A 17,746-nucleotide genomic window follows, 5' to 3' on the forward strand; every position below is an offset into this window, starting at 1 on the left:
CCCTGTGAGAATTGAGTTACCCTTTAAAAGGAATACTACCTACCTATCAGGGTTTTGACATGTGAGGAAAAACATCTTTGTGTAAATAGCTCCATTCAAGTGAATGGAAGAAGTTCTGTATCCGTTAGAAGAAAACCATCTGTGTTAGAGGCAGAAGGGTCTAGCACATTGTTTCCCTGTGCGAATTGAGTTAGCTTGTGAAAGAAATACTTGCAATCAGAAAGTGTTTTTAAGTGGAAGAATCATTCACTTCATGAAAAATACCCTGTTCATGTGAAATGGAGAAACACATGTATCTTATGGTACAATACAATCTGTGTTAGAGGCAGGAGAGTCTGGCACATTGTTTCCCTATGAGAATTGAGTTACCTTTGGAAGAGAATACTGCCCAGTTCTCAGAGTTTTCAAGTGTGAGGAACATAACCTTTGTGCAAAATAGCTCCAATAAGGTGAATGGAAGAAGCTCTGTATGTGTTGGAAGACAACCATTCATGTTAGAAGCAGGAGAGTCTAGCCCATTGTTTCCCTGTGAGATTTGAGATAGCTTTTGAAAGGAATGCTCACAATCTGAAAGCATTTTGAAGTGGGAGAATCATTCACTTTATGAAAAATACCCTCTTCAGAATAAATGGAGAAATATATGTATCTTGTGGAATAGTACAATCTGTGTTAGAGGCAGGAGTGTCTTGAATATTGTTTCCCTATGAGAATTAAGTTACTTTTTGTATGAATTTTGCCTCCCTCAGGGTTCAAGTGTGAGGAACATCACCACTGTGCAAAATAGCAACTTTCAAGTGAGTGGAAGAAGCACTCTATCTACTGGAAGAAAACCATCTATGTTAGAAGCCAGAGGGTCTAACACATTATTTCCCTGTGAGAATTGAGCTACCTTGTGAAAGGAATACTTGTGATCTGAAAGTGTTATGACGTGGGAGTATCATTCACTTTAGAAAAATACCCTCTTCAGAAAAAATGGAGAAACACATGTATCTTATGCACAATACAAGCTGAGTTAGAGGCAGAAGTGTCTTGTACATTATTTTTGTATGAGAATTGAGTTACCTTTTGATTGGAATTTTGTCACCTTCAGGGTTTTCAAGTGTGAGGAACTTCACCTTTGTGGAAAATAGCTCCATTCACGTGAAATGAAAAAAACCTTGTACCTCTTGGAAGAAATCTGTTTTAGAAGCAGGAGGGTCTAGCATATTGTTTCCCGGTGAGAACTGAGTTAGGTTTGAAAGGACACTTTTGATCTGAAAGTGTTTTGAAGTGGGAGAATCATTCACTTTTTGAAAAATATCCTCTTCAGGCTAAATGGAGAAACACATGTATCTTATGGAGAACTACAATCTGTGTTAGAAGCAGGAGTGTCTTTCAGATTGTGTCCCAATGAGAATTGAGTTACCTTATTAAAAGAATACAGCCTTCTTCTCAGGGTTTTCAAGTGTGGGGACACATCACCATTTGCCAAAATAGCTCCATTCAAGTGAAAGGAAGAAGCTCTATATCTGTTGGAAGGAAACCATCTATGTTAGAAGCAGGAGCGTCTAGCACCATGTTTCCCTGTGAGAAATGAGTCAGCTTGTGAAAGATATACTTGTGATCTGAAAGGGTTTTGAATTGGGAGAATCATTCTCTTTATGAAAAATTCCCTGTGCAATGAAATGGAGAAACAGATGTATCTTATGGGGCAATACAATATGTGTTAGATATAGGAGTTTCATGCCCATTGGTTCCTAGGAGAATTGAGTTACCTTTTGAAAGGAATACTGCCTACCTCTTGGGATTTTCAAGTGTGAGGAACATCAGCTTTCTGCAGAATAGCTCCATTCAAGTGAATTGAGGAAACACTGTTTCTCTTGGGAAAAAAACCACCTATGTTGGAAGAAGGAAGGTGTAGCACATTCTTTCCCTGTGAGAATTGAGTTAGCATGTGAAAGGAACACATGAAATCTGAAAGCGTTTTGAAATGGAAGAATCATTCACTTCATGAAAAATACCCTCTTCAGACGAAATGGAGAACACCTGCATCTTATGAAACAATACTGTCTGTGTTAGAGGCAAGGGTTTCTTGCACAATGTTTCCTTATGAGAATTAAGTTACCTTTTGAAATGAATACTGCCTACCTCTCAGGTTTTTTAAGTGTGAGGAACATAACTTTTGTGCAAAATAGTCCCATTCAAGTGAAAGGAAGAAGCTCTGTATCTGTTGGAAGAAAACCATCTATGTTAGAAGTTCGATGGTCTGGCACATTGTTACCCTGGGAGAATAGAGTTATGTTGTGAAAGGAATTTGCTATCTGAACATGTTTTGAAGTGGGAGAATCATTCACTTTATGAAAAATCCCCTCTTCAGAAGAAATAGAGAAACACGTAACTTATGGCACAATACAATCTGTGTTGAAGACAGGAGTGTCTGGCACTTGGTTTTCCTATGATTTTTGAGTGACGTTTTGAAAGGAATATTGCCTACCTCTCAGGTTTTCATGTGTGGAACAAACCTTTGTGCAAAATACCTCCCCTCAAGTGAATGAAAGAAGAATTGTATCACTTGGAAGAAAACCATGTATGTTAGAAGCAGGAGGGTCTGGCACATTGTTTACCTGTAAGAACAGAGTTACCTTGTGAAAGGAAATCTTGCTATCTGAAAGAGTTTTGAAGTGGGAGAATCATTCACTTTATGAAAACTACCCTGTTCAGATGAAATGGAGAAACACATGTATCTTATGGCACAATACAATCTGTGTTAAAAACAGGGGTGTCTTGCACATTGTTTAACTATGAGAATTGAGTTACCTTTTGAAAGTAATACTGCCTACCTCTCGGGATTTTTTTTTCATTTTTCTTTTATTATTCATATGTGCATACAAGGCTTGGTTTATTTCTCCCCCCTGCCCCCACCCCCTCCCTTACCACCCACTCCACCCCCTCCCACTCCCCCCCTCAATACCCAGCAGAAACTATTTTGCCCTTATCTCTAATTTTGTTGTAGAGAGAGTATAAGCAATAATAGGAAGGAACAAGGGGTTTTGCTGGTTGAGATAAGGATAGCTATACAGGGCATTGACTCACATTGATTTCCTGTGCTTGGGTGTTACCTTCTAGGTTAATTCTTTTTAATCTAACCTTTTCTCTAGTTCCTGGTCTCCTTTTCCTATTGGCCTCAGTTGCTTTAAGGTATCTGCTTTAGTTTCTCTGCATTAAGGGCAACAAATGCTAGCTAGTTTTTTAGGTGTCTTACCTATCCTCACCCCTCCCTTGTGTGCTCTCGCTTTTATCATGTGCTCATAGTCCAATCCCCTTGTTGTGTTTGCCCTTGATCTAATGTCCACATATGAGGGAGAACATACGATTTTTGGTCTTTTAAGCCAGGCTAACCTCACTCAGAATGATGTTCTCCAATTCCATCCATTTACCAGCGAATGATAACATTTCGTTCTTCTTCATGGCTGCATAAAATTCCATTGTGTATAGATACCACATTTTCTTAATCCATTCGTCAGTGCTGGGGCATCTTGGCTGTTTCCATAACTTGGCTATTGTGAATAGTCTCTCGGGATTTTTAAGTGTGAGGAACATCACCTTTCTGCAGAATAGCTCCATTCAAGTGAATTGATGAGCACTGTATCTCTATGTTAGAAACCAGTGGGTCTAGTACATTGTTTCCCTGTGAGAATTGAGTTAGCTTATGAAAGGAATATGTGCAATTTGAAAGCATTTTGACGTAGAAAAATCATTCACTTTATGAAAAACACCCTCTTCAGATGAAATGGAGAAACAAATGTATCTTATTGAACACTACAATCTGTGTTAAGCCAGGAATGTCTTGTACATTGTTTCCCTATGAGAAGTGAGTTACCTTTTGATAGGAATACTGCCTACTTCTCAGGTTCAAGTGTCAAGAATATAACCATTGTGCAAAATTGCACTTTTCAAGTGAATGGAAGAAGCACTGTATCTCTTGTAAGAAAACCATCTATGCTAGAAGAAGGAGGGTCTAGCACATTGTTTCCCTCTGAGAATCGAGCTATCTTGTGAAAGGAATACTTGTGATCTCAATGCATTTGAAGTGGGGGAGTCATTCACTTTATGAAAAATAGCTTCCTCAGAAGAAATGGGGAAATACCTGTAAGTTATGGAACAAAACAATCTGTGTTACATGCAGGAGTTTCATGCACATTGTTTCCCTAGGAGAACTGATATACCTTTTGAAAGGAATACTACCTACTTCTCAGGGTTTTCAAGTGTGAGGAATATCACGTTTGTGCAAAATAGCTCCATTCAGTGAATGGAAGAAGCAATGTATCTTTTGGAAGAAAACCATCAATGTTAGATGTAGGAGGGTCTAGCACATTGTTTCCCTGTGAGAATTGAGTTAGCTTGTGAAAGGAATACTTGCGATCTGACAGCGTTTTGAAATGGTAGAATGATTCATTTTTATAAAATAACCTCTTCAGATGAAATACAGAAACATATGTATCTTATGGAATAATACATTCTGTGATAGAGGCAGGAGTATTGTGCACATTGTTTCTCAATAAGAATTGGGTTACCTTTTGATAGCAATATTGCCTACCTCTCAGGTTTCAAGTGTGAGGAACATCACCATTGTGCAAAATAACTCCATTCATTTGAATAGAAGAAGCACTATATCTCTTGGAAGAAAACCATCTATATAGGAACAGGAAGGTCTAACATATTGGTTCCCTGTGAGAATTGACTTAGCTTGTGAAGGAATACTTGCAACCATAATAGGTTTTGATGTGGGAGAATCATTCATTTTTACAAAATACTCTATTCAGATGAAATGGAGAAATACATGTATCTTATGGAACAATGCAGTCTGTGTTAGAGGGAGGAGTTTCTTGCACAGTGTTTCCCTATAAGTGTTGAGTTACCTTTTGAAAGGAATACTCTCTACCTCTCAGGGTTTTTAAGTGTGAGGAACATAACCTTTGTGCAAATTCCCTCCATTCAAATGAATTGAAGAAGCATTGTATCTCTTGGAAGAAAACCATCTATGTTAGAAGCAGAATGGTCCAGCACATTGTTTCCCTGTGAGAGTTAGCTTGCAAAGGAATGCTTGTGATCTGAAAGCATTTTTTGTTGTTTTTTATTATTATTCATATGTGCATACAATGCTTGGGTCATTTCTCCTCCCTGCCCCCACCTTCTCCCTTACCACCCACTCCTCCCACTCCCTCTTCCCCCCACCCCCTCGATACCCGGCAGAAACTATTTTGCCCTTATCTCTAATTTTGTTGAAGAGAGAGTATAAGCAATAATAGGAAGGAATGAGGGTGTTTGGTAGTTGAGATAAGGATAGCTATATAAGGAGTTGACTCACATTAATTTCCTGTGCATGTGTATTACCTTCTAGGCTAATTCGTTTTGATCTAACCTTTACTCTAGTTCCTGGTCCCCTTCTCCTATTGGCCTCAGTTGCTTTTAAGGTATCAGCTTTAGTTTCTCTGCATTGAGGGCAACAAATGCTAGCTAATTTTTTAGGTGTCTTACCTATCCTCACATCTCCCTTGTGATCTCTTGCTTTTATCTTGTGATCAAAGTTCAATCTCCTTGTTGTGTTTGCCCTTGATCTAATGTCCCCATATGAGGGAGAACATACGATTTTTGGTCTTTTGGACCAGGCTAACCTCACTCAGAATGATGTTCTCCAATTCCATCCATTTACCAGCGAATGATAACATTTTGTTCCTCTTCATGGCTGCATAAAATTCCGTTGTATATAGATACCACATTTTCTTGATTCATTCATCAGTAGTGGGGCATCTTGGCTGTTTCCATAACTTGGCTATTGTGAATAGTGCTGCAATAAACATGGATGTGCAGGTGACTCTGGAGTAAGCTGTGTCACAGTCTTTTGGGTATATCCCCAAGAGTGGTATTGCTGGATCAAATGGTAGGTCAATGTTTAGCTTTTTAAGTAGCCTCCAAATTTTTTTCCAGAGTGGTTGTACTAGTTTACATTCCCACCAGCAGTGTAAGAGGGTTTGTTTTTCCCCACATCCTCACCAACACCTGTTGTTTGTGGTGTTTCTAATGATGGCTATTCTAACAGGGTGAGGTGGAATCTTAGTGTGGTTTTAATTTGCATTTCCTTTATTGCTAGAGATGGTGAGCATTTTCTCATGTGTTTTTTTGGCCATTTGAATTTCTTCTTTTGAAAAAGTTCTGTTTATTTCACTTGCCCATTTCTTTATTGGTTCATTAGTTTTGGGAGAATTTAGGTTTTTAAGTTCCCTATATATTCTGGTTATCAGTCCTTTGTCTGTTGTGTAGCTGGCCAATATTTTCTCCCACTCTGTGGGTGTTCTCTTCAGTTTAGAGACCATTTCTTTTGATGAGCAGAAGCTTTTAAGTTTTATGAAGTCCCATTTATCTATGCTATCTCTTTGTTTACTCAGAGTTCTCCTGTGCAGGAGCTGCTGCTACAAACTTTCTCCTTTCCAAGTACACTGGGGCAGGTGACACTGCACCTGCTTTCTCAGACCAGTGTGTTTATTTATCGTTCTTGTGGGAAGTGGGTCTTCCCTCCTCTCCTGTGCAGTTTTCCTCCCTCCACCACTCTCACAAACTTTCCCGCTCCTGGTTGCTGGGCGTGCACTGCCACTCCTGCCTTCTCTGGCCAGGCCCAGCTTGTTTATTTACAGTTCTGTGAGGGATTCCCCTCCTCCCCTGTCAGCGCTCAGGACACCCCACCCTCTTTGCTACATGTCTTTATTGTTCTTATTGGTTATTACTCAGTTTTTCTTTTTGTCCCTGGGTGGGGGTCAGTCTGTCCAAGGGGGCTATGCTGATCCTAGGGTTGTCTGTGGAGTACTGTGTACCACTAAGCTCACCTTGTCATCTGAATATTCCCAAGCCGTCTGGGCGTGGGCGTCTGGCGGTGGCCCGGGGGCCCTCCTGGTTTCTCCATTCAACATGAAGTGGAGATGCTCTGTGCAGGCTGGAGGTGTGGAGGGGGTCCCTGAAAGCATTTTGAATTGGAAGAATCATTCACTTTATGAAAAATACCTTCTTCAGATGGAATGGAGAAATACTTGTAACTTATGGAAGAAAACAATCTGAGTTAGATGAAGGAGTTTCATGCACATTGTTTTCCTAGGAAAATTGAGTAACCTGTGAAAGGAATAGTGCCTACCTCCCAGGGTTTTCAAGTGTGAGGAACATCAACTTTGTGCAAAATAGCTCCATTCAAGTGAATGGAAGAAGCACTGTATCTGTTGGAAGAAAACCATCTATATTAGAAGCAGCAGGGTCTAGCACATTGTTTCCTTGTGAGAATTGAGTTAGCTTGTGAAGGAATACTTGTCATCTGAAACCATTTTGAAGTGGGAGAATCATTCACTTTATGAAAAATAACCTCTTCACATGAAATAGAGAAATACCTGTAACTTATGGAACATAACAATCTGGGTTACATGTAGGAGTTTCATACACATTGTTTCCCTGGAAGAATTGTGTTACCTTTTGAAAGGAATACTGCCTACTTCTCAGGGTTTTCAAGTGTGAGGAATATCACCTTTGTGCAAAATAGCTAAATTCAGTGAATGGAAGAAGCAGTGTATCACTTGTAAGAAAACCATCTATGTTAGAATCAGGAGGGTCTAGCAAATTGTTTCCCTGTGAGAATTTAGTTAGCATATGAGAGGAATACTTGCTATCTGAAAACATTTTGAAGTGAGAGAATCACTCACTTTATGAAAAATACTGTCTTCAGATGAAATAGAGAAACATATATATCTTATGGCACAATACAATCTTTGTTAAAGGCAGGAGTGCCTGGCACATTGTTTAACTATGAGAATTGAGTTACCTTTTGGAAGGAATACTATGTAACTCTCAGGATTGTGAGGAACATCTCCTTATTGAAGAATAGCTCTATTCATGTGAATTGAGGAAGCACTGTATCTCTTGGAATGAAACCATCCATGTTAGAAGCAGGAGTGTCAAGCACATTGTTTCCCTGTGAGAACTGAGGTACCATGTGAAAGGAATATTTGTGGTCTGAGAGTGTTTTGAAGTGGGATAATTATTCACTTTATGAAAAAATACTCTTTTCAGTCTAAATGGAGAAACACATGTATCTTATTGAACAATACAGTCTGTGTTAGTTGCAGGAGTTTCATGGAAATTGTTTTCCTAGGAGAATTGAGTTACCTTTTGAAAGAATACTGACTACCTCTCAGGGTTTTCAAGTGTGAGGAACATCACCTTTATGCAGAATAGCTCCATTCAAGTGAGTTGAGGAAGCACTATATCTCTTGAAAGAAAACGATCTAGGTTAGAAGCAGGTGTGTCTAGCACATTGTTTCCTTTGAGAATTGAGTTAGCTTGTGAAAGGAATTCCTGTGATCTGAAACCTTTTTGAAGGGGGAGAATCATTCACTTTTAGAAGAAGACCCTCTTCAGGCGAAATGGAGAAACACATGTATCTTATGGAGCAATACAGTCTGTGTTAGAGGCAGGAGTTTCTTGTACATTGTTTCCCTATGAGAATTGAGTTATCTTTTGAAGGAATACTGCCTACCTCTCAGGGTTTTTAAGTGTGAGGAACATAACCTTTGTGCTAAATAGTTCCATTCATGTGAAAGGAAGAAGCTCTGTATCTGTTCGGAGAAAACCATCTATGTTAGAAGCAGGATGGTCTGGCCCATTGATTCCCTGTGAGAATAGAGTTACCTTGTGAAAGGAATTCTTGCTATCTGAAAGTGTTTTGAATTGGGAGAATCATTCACTTTATGAAAAATACCCTTTTCAGATGAAATGGAGAAATACCTGTAACTTATGGTACAAAAAAATCTGGGTTACATGCAGGAGTTTCATTCACATTGTTTCCCTGGGAGAATTGTGTTAGCTTTTGAAAGGAATACTGCCTACTTCTCAGGGTTTTCAAGTGTGAGGAACATCACCTTTGTACAAAATAGCTAAATTCAGTGAATGGAAGAAGCATTGTATCTCTTGGAATAAAACCATCTATGTTAGAATCAGGATAGTTTAGCACATTGGTTCCCTATGAGAATTGAGTTAGCTTGTGAGAGGAATACTTGTGATCTGAAAGCAAGAATCATTCAATTTATGAAAAATACCCTCTTCAGATAAAATGGAGAAACACATGCATCCTATGGCACAATACAATCTTGTTAATGACAGGAGTGTCTGGCACATTGTTTAACTATGAGAATTGAGTTACCTTTGGGAGGAATACTGTGCAACTCTCAGGATTGTGAGGAACATCTCCTTATTGAAGAATAGCTCTATTCATGTGAATTGAGGAAGAACTGTATCTCTTGGCATGAAACCATCCATGTTGGAAGCAGTAGTGTCAAGCACATTGTTCCCCTGTGAGAATTGAGATATCTTGTGAAAGGAATACTTGAGGTCTGAGAGCGTTTTGAAGTGGGAGAATCATTCAGTTTATTAAAAATACCCTCTTCAGTTTAAATGGAGAAACACCTGTATCTTATGAAACAAAACAATCTGTATTCATTGCAGGAGTTTCATGGAAATTGTTTTCCTCGGAGAATTGAGCTACCTTTTGAAAGGAATACTGACTACCTCTCAGGGTTTTCAAGTGTGAGGAACAGTAGCTTAGTGGAGAAAGGCTCCATTCAAGTGAATGGAAGAAGCACTGTATATGTTGGAAGAAAACCATCTAGGTTAGAAGCAGGAGGGTCTGGCACATTGTTTCCCTGTGAGAATTGAGTTAGCTTGTGAAGGGAATACTTGTGATATTAAAGCTTTTTGAAGGGGAAGAATCATTCACTTTTGGAAAAAAAAACCCTCTTCAGAAGAAATGGAGAAACACATGTATGTTATGTAGCAATACAGTATTGTGTTCGAGGAAGGAGTTTCTTGCACAGTGTTTCCCTATGAGATTCGAATTACCTTTTGAAAGAAATACTGCCTACCTCTCAGGGTTTTTAAGTGTGAGGAACATAAGCTTTGTGCAAAATAGTTCCACTCATGTGAAAGGAAGAAGCTCTGTATCTTGGAAGAAAACCACTTATGTTAGAAGCACGATGATCTGGCCCATTGATTCTCTGAAAAAATAGAGTTACCTTGTGAAAGGAATTCTTGCTATCTGAAAGCTTTTTGAAATGGGAGAATCATTCACTTCATGAAAGATAACCTCTTCAGATGAAATGGAGAAACACATGTATGTTATGCAGCAATACAGTCTGTGTTAGAGGGAGGAGTATGTTGTACATTGTTTCCCTCTGAGAATTGAGTTACCTTTTGATAGTAATACTTCCTACTTCTCAGGGTTCAAGTGTCAAGAACATAACCATTGTTCAAAACAGCTCCTTTCAAGTGACTGGTGGGAGCACTGTATCTCTTGGAAGAAAAACATCTATGATAGAAGAAGGAGGGTGCAGCACATTGTTTCCCGGTGAGAACTGAGTAAATTTTAGAAAGGAATACTGCCTGCCTATCAAGGTTTTCAAGGTGGAGAAATGCACATTTTGTTCAAATAGGCTTATTCAGCTGGGTTCAAAAAACACATGTAGCTCTCAAAAGAAAACCAACTAAGCTAGAAGCAGGAACATCTAGGATACTGTTTCCCTGTGAGAGCTGAATAACTTTTAGAAAGCAAAACTGCCTGCCAATCAGGGTTTTCAAGGGTGGAAACCCTCACTTCCTTAAAAATAGGCCTATTTATTTGAGTTGAAGAAACACATGTACCTCTCGAAAGAAAACCATCTACGATAGACAATGGAGCATAGAGCGCAGTGGTTTTCTGTGATAACTGAGTTAGTTTTTGAAAGGAATACTGCCTGCAGATCAGGGTTTTCAAAGGGTAGAATCACTCATTTTGTTCCAAATAGGCCTACTCAGCAGAATTGTATTAAACACATGCATCTCTAGATGGGAAACCATCTAAGTTAGAAGTAGGAGCATCTAGCACATTGTTTCTTTGTGAGAGTTGAGTTAGTTATTGTAAGGAATATTTCCTGACAATCAAGGTTTTTAGAGGTGAGAAATACTCAATTTGCTCCAAGTAGCCCTATTCAGCTGAATTGTAGAAACACATGTATCTCTTGAAACAAAAGCATTGATGTTAGAAGGTGGAGCATCTATCCCATTGTTTCCCTGTGAGAATTGAGTTAGTTTTTGAAAGGAATCCTGCCTGCCTGTCAGGGTTTTCAGGGGGGAGAAATGCGATTGTGTTCCAGATAGGCCTTTTCAGCTGAGATGAAGAAACACATGTATCTCTTGAAAGAAAACCATACACATTAAAAGGTGGAGAATCTAGCACATTGCTACCCTATGAGAACTGAGTTAGTTTTTGAAAGGAATACCGCCTGGGAATCAGTGTTTTCAAAGGTGAAAAACTCTCATTTTGTTTCAAATAGGCCTATTCAGCTGATTTGTGGAAACACTTATATCTCTCGAGAGAAAAGCATCTATGTTAGAAGGTGGAACATCTAGCACTTTGTTTCCATGTGACAATTGACTTAGTTTTTGAAAGAAATACTGCCTCCCTATCAGGGTTTTCAAGAGAGAGAAATGCACATATTGTTCCAAATAGGCCTATTCAGCTGAGTTGATGCAACACATGTATCTCTCGAAACAAAACCATCTAAGTTAGAAGCAGGAGCATCTAGCATAATTTTTCCTGTGAGAACTGACTGACTTTTAGAAAGGAATATGATCTGCCAATCAGGTTTTCAAGGAGAAAAAACCCTCACTTTGTTCAAAATAGGCCTGTTCAGCTGTGTTGAATCACAGATGTATCTCTTGAAACAAAACCATCTAAGTTAGAAGCATGAGCATCTAGCACATTGTTCTCTGTGTGAATTGAGTAACTTTTAGAAAGGAGTACTTTCAGCCAATCTGGGCATTCAATGGGGAGAATCCTTCACTTTCTTCAAAATAGGCCTATTCAGCTGAGTTGAAGAAACATATGTATCACTCACAGGAAAACAATCTACACTACAAGGTGGAGCACCTAACACATTGTTTCCCTGTGAGAATTGAGTTAGTTTTTGAAAGGAATATTGCATGCCTATCAGGGTTTAAAACAGGGAGAAACACACATTTTGTTCCAAATAGGCCTATTCAGTCTAGGTGCAGAAAACAACCAATGTTAGAAGGAAGAGCATCGAGAACATTGTTTCCCTGTGAGAATTGAGCTCATTTTTGAAAGGAATACTGACTGCAGATCATGGTTTTCAAGGAAGAGAAATGTACATTTTGTTCCAGGTAGGCCTATTCAGCTGAGTTGAAGAAACACATGTATTTCTCAAAAGAAAACCAACTAAGTTAAAAGCAGGAGCATGTAAAACTTTATTTCCATGTCAGAATTGAGTTAGTTTTGTAAAGGAAAACTGCCTGCCAATTAAGGTTTTCAAGGGGGAGAAACCCTCACTTTGTTCAAAATAGGCCTATTCAGCTGAATTGAAGAAACACATGTTTCTGTTGAAAGAAAACTATCTATGTTAGAAGGTGGTGAATCTAGCACACTGTTTCCCTGGGAGAATTGAGTTAGTTTTTGAAAGGAATATGACCTGCTTATCAGGATTTTCATGGGGGAGAAATGCACATTTTGTTCCAAATAGGTCTATTAAGCTGAGGTGAAGAAACACACGTTGCTCTCAAAGAAAAACCATCTACGTTAGAATGTGGAGCATCTAGCACATTGTTTCCCTGTGAGACTTGAGTTAGTTTTGAAAGGAATACCACCTGGGGATCAGGGTTTTCAAAGGGGAGAAATGTTCATTTTGTTCCAAATAGACCTATTCAGCTGAATTGTAGAAACACATGTATCTCTGTAAAGAAAAGCATCTATGACAGAAGATGGAGCATCTAGCACATTGTTTCCCTGTGAGATTTGAGTTAGTTTTGGTAAGAATACTGCCTGTACAACAGGGTTTTCAAGGGGGAGTAATGCACATTTTGCTCCAGATTGACCTATTCAGCTGAATTGAAGAAAAACATGTATCTCTCAAAAGAAAACCATCTAAGTTAGAAACTGGAGCATCTAGCACATTGTTTCCTGTGAGAATTAAGTGAGTTTTAGAAAGAAATACTTTCTGCCAATCAGAGTTTTCGAGGGGAGAATCCCTTACATTTTCAAAAAGGCCTATTCAGCTGAGTTGAAGAAACAGATGTATCTCTTGAAAGAAAACCATCTACATTTGAAGGTGGAGCATCTAACACGTTGTTTCCCTGTAACAATTGAGTTTGTATTTGAAAGGAATACAGCCTGAATATAGGATTTAATAGTGGGAGAAATGCACATTTTGTCCTAAATAGGCCTATTCAACTGAGTTGAAAAACACATGTATCTCTCGAAAGAAAACCACCTAAGTTAGATGCAGGAGCATCTATTACATTGTTCCCTGTGAGAATTGAGCAACTTTTGAAAAGGAATACTGCCTGCCAATCAGGGTTTTCAAGGAGGACCATCCCTTACTTTATTCCAAATAGCCTATTCAGCTGAGATGAAGAAAAACATGTATCTCTTGAAAGAAAACCACCTAAGTTAAGTGCAGGAGCATCTAGCATCTAGTTTATCAGTGAGAACTGAGTTAGTTTTTGAAAGGAGTACTACATGCCATTAGAATTTTCAAGGTGGAGAAACGCACATTATGTTCCAAATAGGCTTATTGAGCTGAGTTGAAGAAACACATGTATCTCTGGAAAGAAAACCATCTATATCAGAAGGTGATGCATCTAGCACATTGTTTCCCTTTGAGAGTTGAGTTAGTTTTTGAAAGGAATACTGCCTGTCTATGATGGTTTTCAAGGAGGAGAAACACACATTTTGTTCCCAATACGCCTGTTAAGCTGAGTAGAAGAAACACATATATCTCTCAGAAGAAAACCATCTAAGTTAGAAGCAGGAGCATATAGCACATTGTTTCCCTGTGACAATAGAGTAAGTTTTAGAAAGGAATGCTGCCTGCTAATCAGGTTTTTCAGGAGGAGAAACTCTTACTTTGTTCAAAATAGCATATTAAGCTGAATTGAGTCAACACATGTATCTCTCAAAAAAGAATGATGTACGTTAGAAGGTGGAGCATCTAGCACATTGTTTCCCTGTGAGAATTGAATAAGTTTCTAAAAGGAATACTGCCTGCCAATCAGGGTTTTCAAAGATGAGAAACGCTCATTTTGTTCCAAATAGGCCTATTCAGCTGAATTGTAGAAACACATGTATCTCTTGAAAGAGAAGCATGTATGTTAGAAGATGGAACATCTAGCACATTGTTTCCCTGTGAGAACTGAGTTAGGTTTTGATAAGAATACTGCCTGCCCAACAGTGTTTTCAAGGAGGAGTAATGCACATTTTGTTCCAAATTGACCTATTCAGCTGAATTGAAGAAACACATGTATCTCTCGAAAGAAAACCATCTAAGTTAGAAGGTGGAGCATCTAGCACATTGTTACCTGTGAGAATCGTGTGACTTTTAGAGAGGAATGCTTTCTGTGAATCAGAGTTTTCAAGGGGGAGAATCCCTCACTTTGTTCAAAATAGGCCTATGCAGCTGAGTTGAAGAAACACATGTATCTCTCTAAAGAAAACCATCTATGTTTGAAGGTGGAGCATCAAGCACGTTTTTTCCTGTGACAATTGAGTAGTTTTTAAAAGGAATACAGCCTGCCTATCAGGATTTAATAGCGGTAGAAATGCACATTTTGTTCCAAATAGGCCTATTCAGCTGAGTTGAAGAAACACATGTACCTCTTGAAAGAAAACCATAGAAGTTAGAAGGAGGAGCATCAAGCAAGTTATTTCCCAGTCAGAATTGAGTCAGTTTTTGAAAGGAATACTGCCTTCCAATCAGGGTAATAAAAGGTGAGAAATGCTTATTTTCTTCCAAATAGGTCTTTTCATCTGAATTGTAGAAACTGATGTGTCTGTCAAAAGAAAAGTATCTATGTTAGAAGGTGGAAAATCTGGTACATTGTTTCCCTCTGAGAATTGAGTTAGTTTTTACAGGAGCACCACCTGTCTGTCAGGGTTTTTAAGGTAGAGAAACGCACATTTTTTCCCAAATAGGCCTATTGAGATGAGTTGAAGAAACACATGTATCTCTTGAAAGAAAACCGTAAAAGTTCAAAGGAGGAACATCAAGCAACTTGTTTCCCTGTGAGAATAGAGTAAGTTTTTGAAAGGAATACTGCCTTCTTATCAGGGTTTTCATGGGGGAGAAAGAGACATTTTGTTCAAATAGGACTATTACACTGAGATGAAGAAACACATATACCTGTTGAAAGTAAACCATCTACGTTTAAGGTGGAGCATCTACTTAGTGTTTCCCTGTGAGAATTGTTATTTTTTGAAAGAATACTGCCTGGCAATCAGGGCTTTCAAAGGTGAGAAATGTTCTTTTTGTTCCAAACAGGCCTATGCAGAGGAATTGTAGAAACTCATGTATCTCTTGAAAGAAAATAATCTATGGTAGAATGTGGAAAATCTAGCACATTGTTTTCTTATGAAAATCGACTTAGTTTTTGAAAGGAATACTGCCTGCCAATTAAGGTTTTCAAAGATGAGAAACACTCATTTTTTAAAAAATAGACCTATTCGCCTGAATTGAAGAAACACATGTATCTCCTGGAAAGAAAAGCATCTATGTTAGAATTTGGAGCATCTAGCACATTGTTTACCTGAGAGAATGAGGTTAGTTTTTGAAAAAATACTGCCTGCCAATTAGGGATTTCAAGGGGGGGAAATGCTCAATTTGTTCCAAATAGACCTATTCAGCTGAGTTGAAGAAACACATGTATCTCTTGAAAGAAAACTATCTACGTTAGAAGCAGGAGCATCTAGCACATTGTTTCCCTGTGAGAACTTATTTAGTTTTAGAAAGGAGTACTGCTTGCCATTCAGTGTTTTCAAGGGGGAGAAATCTTCACTTTGTTCAAAGTAGGCATATTCAGCTGAATTGAAGAAAGACATGTAGTACTCGAAAGCAAATCATCAATGCTAGAAGGTGTCTCATCTAGCACATTGTTTACCTGTGAGAATTGAGTTAATTTTTGAAATGATTACTGCCTGACCATCAGGGTTTTTGGGGAGGGAAATGCACATTTTGTTCCAAATAGGCCTATTCAGGTGAGTTGAAGAAACACATGAATCTCTCAAAAGAAAACCATCTAAGGCAGAAGCAGGAGCATCTGGCACATTGTTCCCTGTGAGAATTGAGTTAGTTTTAGGAAGGAATACTGACTGCCAATTAGGGTTCTCATGGGGGCGAATCCATCACTTTGTTCAAAATAGGCCTATTTAGCTGAGTTGAAGAAACACAATTATGTCTCCAAAGAAAACCATCTAAGTTAGAAGCAGGAGCATCTGGCACATTGCTTCCCTGTGAGTATTGAATTAGTTTCTGAAAGGAATACTGCCTGCCTATCAGGTTTCAAAAGGGGGAGAAATGCACATTTCATTCCAATATGCCTATTCAGCTGAGATGTAGAAAAACATGTATCTCTTGAAAGAAAACCATCAATGTTAGAAGGAGGAACATCAAACAACTTGTTTTCCTGTAAGAATGAGTTAGCTTTTGAAAGGAATTCTGCCTCCCCATCATGGTTTTCAAGGAGGTAAAAAGCAAATTTTGTCCAATAAGGCCTATTTAGCTGAGTTGAAGAAACACATGTATCTCTCAAAAGAAAACCATCTAAGTTAGAAGCACGAGCATCTAGCACCTTGTTTCTCTGTCAGAATTGTGTTCATTTTTGAAGGAAATACTGCCTGCCAATCATGGTTTTCAAAGGTGAGAAATGCTTATTTTCTTTCAAATAGGCCTATCCAGGTGAATTGTAGAAACACATGTATCTGTCAAAAGAAAACATCTAAGTGAGAAGGTTGAGAATCTGGCCCATTGTTTTTCTGTGAGAACTGAGTTAGTTTTTGAAAGTAATACTGCTTGCCCATCATGGTTGCTAAGGGGGAGAAATGCTCAATTTGTTCAAAGTAGGCCTGTTCACCTGAGTTGAAGAAACACAAATATCTCTCAAAAAAAAAAAAAAACCCCATCTAAGTTAGAAGCAGCAACATCTAGCTCCTGTTTCCCCATGAGATTTGACTTAGTTTTTGAAAGGAATACTGCATGTCCATTAGGGGTTTCAAGGGGGAGAAATGCTCATTTAGTTGCAAATAGGCCTATTCTGCTTAATTGTAGAAACAAATGTATATCTTGAAGAAAAGCATCTGTGTTAGAAGGTGGAGATCCTATTACATTGTTTCCCTGTGAGAATTGAGTTAGTTTTTGATAAGAATACTGCCTGCCTATCAGGGTTTTCAAGGGGGAGAAACCCTCATTTGTTCAATATAGGCTTTTTCAGCTGAATTGAATCAACACATGTGTCTTTTGAAAGAAAACCATGTATGCTAGATGGTGGAGATTCTAGTGCATTGTTTTGCTGTGAGAATTGAGTTTATTTGAAAGGAATACTGCCTGACTGTCAGGGTTATTAAGGGGGAGAAACACATATTTTGTTCCAAATACCACTATTTACTTGAGATGAAGAAACACATGTATCTCTGGAAACAAAACCATCAAAGTTAGAAGCAGGAGAATCTAGAACCTAGTTTCCATGTCAGAACTGACTTATTTTTGAAATGGGTCAATCCATCACTTTGTTCAATATAGGCCTATTCAGCTGAGTTGAAGAAACACATATATTTCTTGAAAGAAAACCACCAACGTTAGAATGTGGAGCATCTAGCACATTGTTTCCCTGTGAGAATTGAGTTAGTTTTTGAAAA

The 17,746-nt window shown here is 38.5% G+C and overlaps 1 long non-coding RNA gene across 1 annotated transcript in view; it reads left to right on the forward strand.

Annotated features, from left to right (window-relative positions):
- The window catches only part of LOC141422541 (uncharacterized), a 94,368-nt gene extending 91,576 nt beyond the window's left edge, over positions 1–2,792 (forward strand). Inside the window, exon 5 of the long non-coding RNA XR_012447159.1 lies at positions 747–2,792. This is a non-coding gene — a long non-coding RNA (uncharacterized lncRNA). The remainder of the gene's footprint in view (positions 1–746) is intronic.
- Positions 2,793–17,746: the final 14,954 nt, after the last annotated feature.

This window comes from Castor canadensis, chromosome 4 (assembly GCF_047511655.1).
Source record: "Castor canadensis chromosome 4, mCasCan1.hap1v2, whole genome shotgun sequence".
Classification (NCBI taxonomy): Eukaryota; Metazoa; Chordata; class Mammalia; order Rodentia; family Castoridae; genus Castor; species Castor canadensis.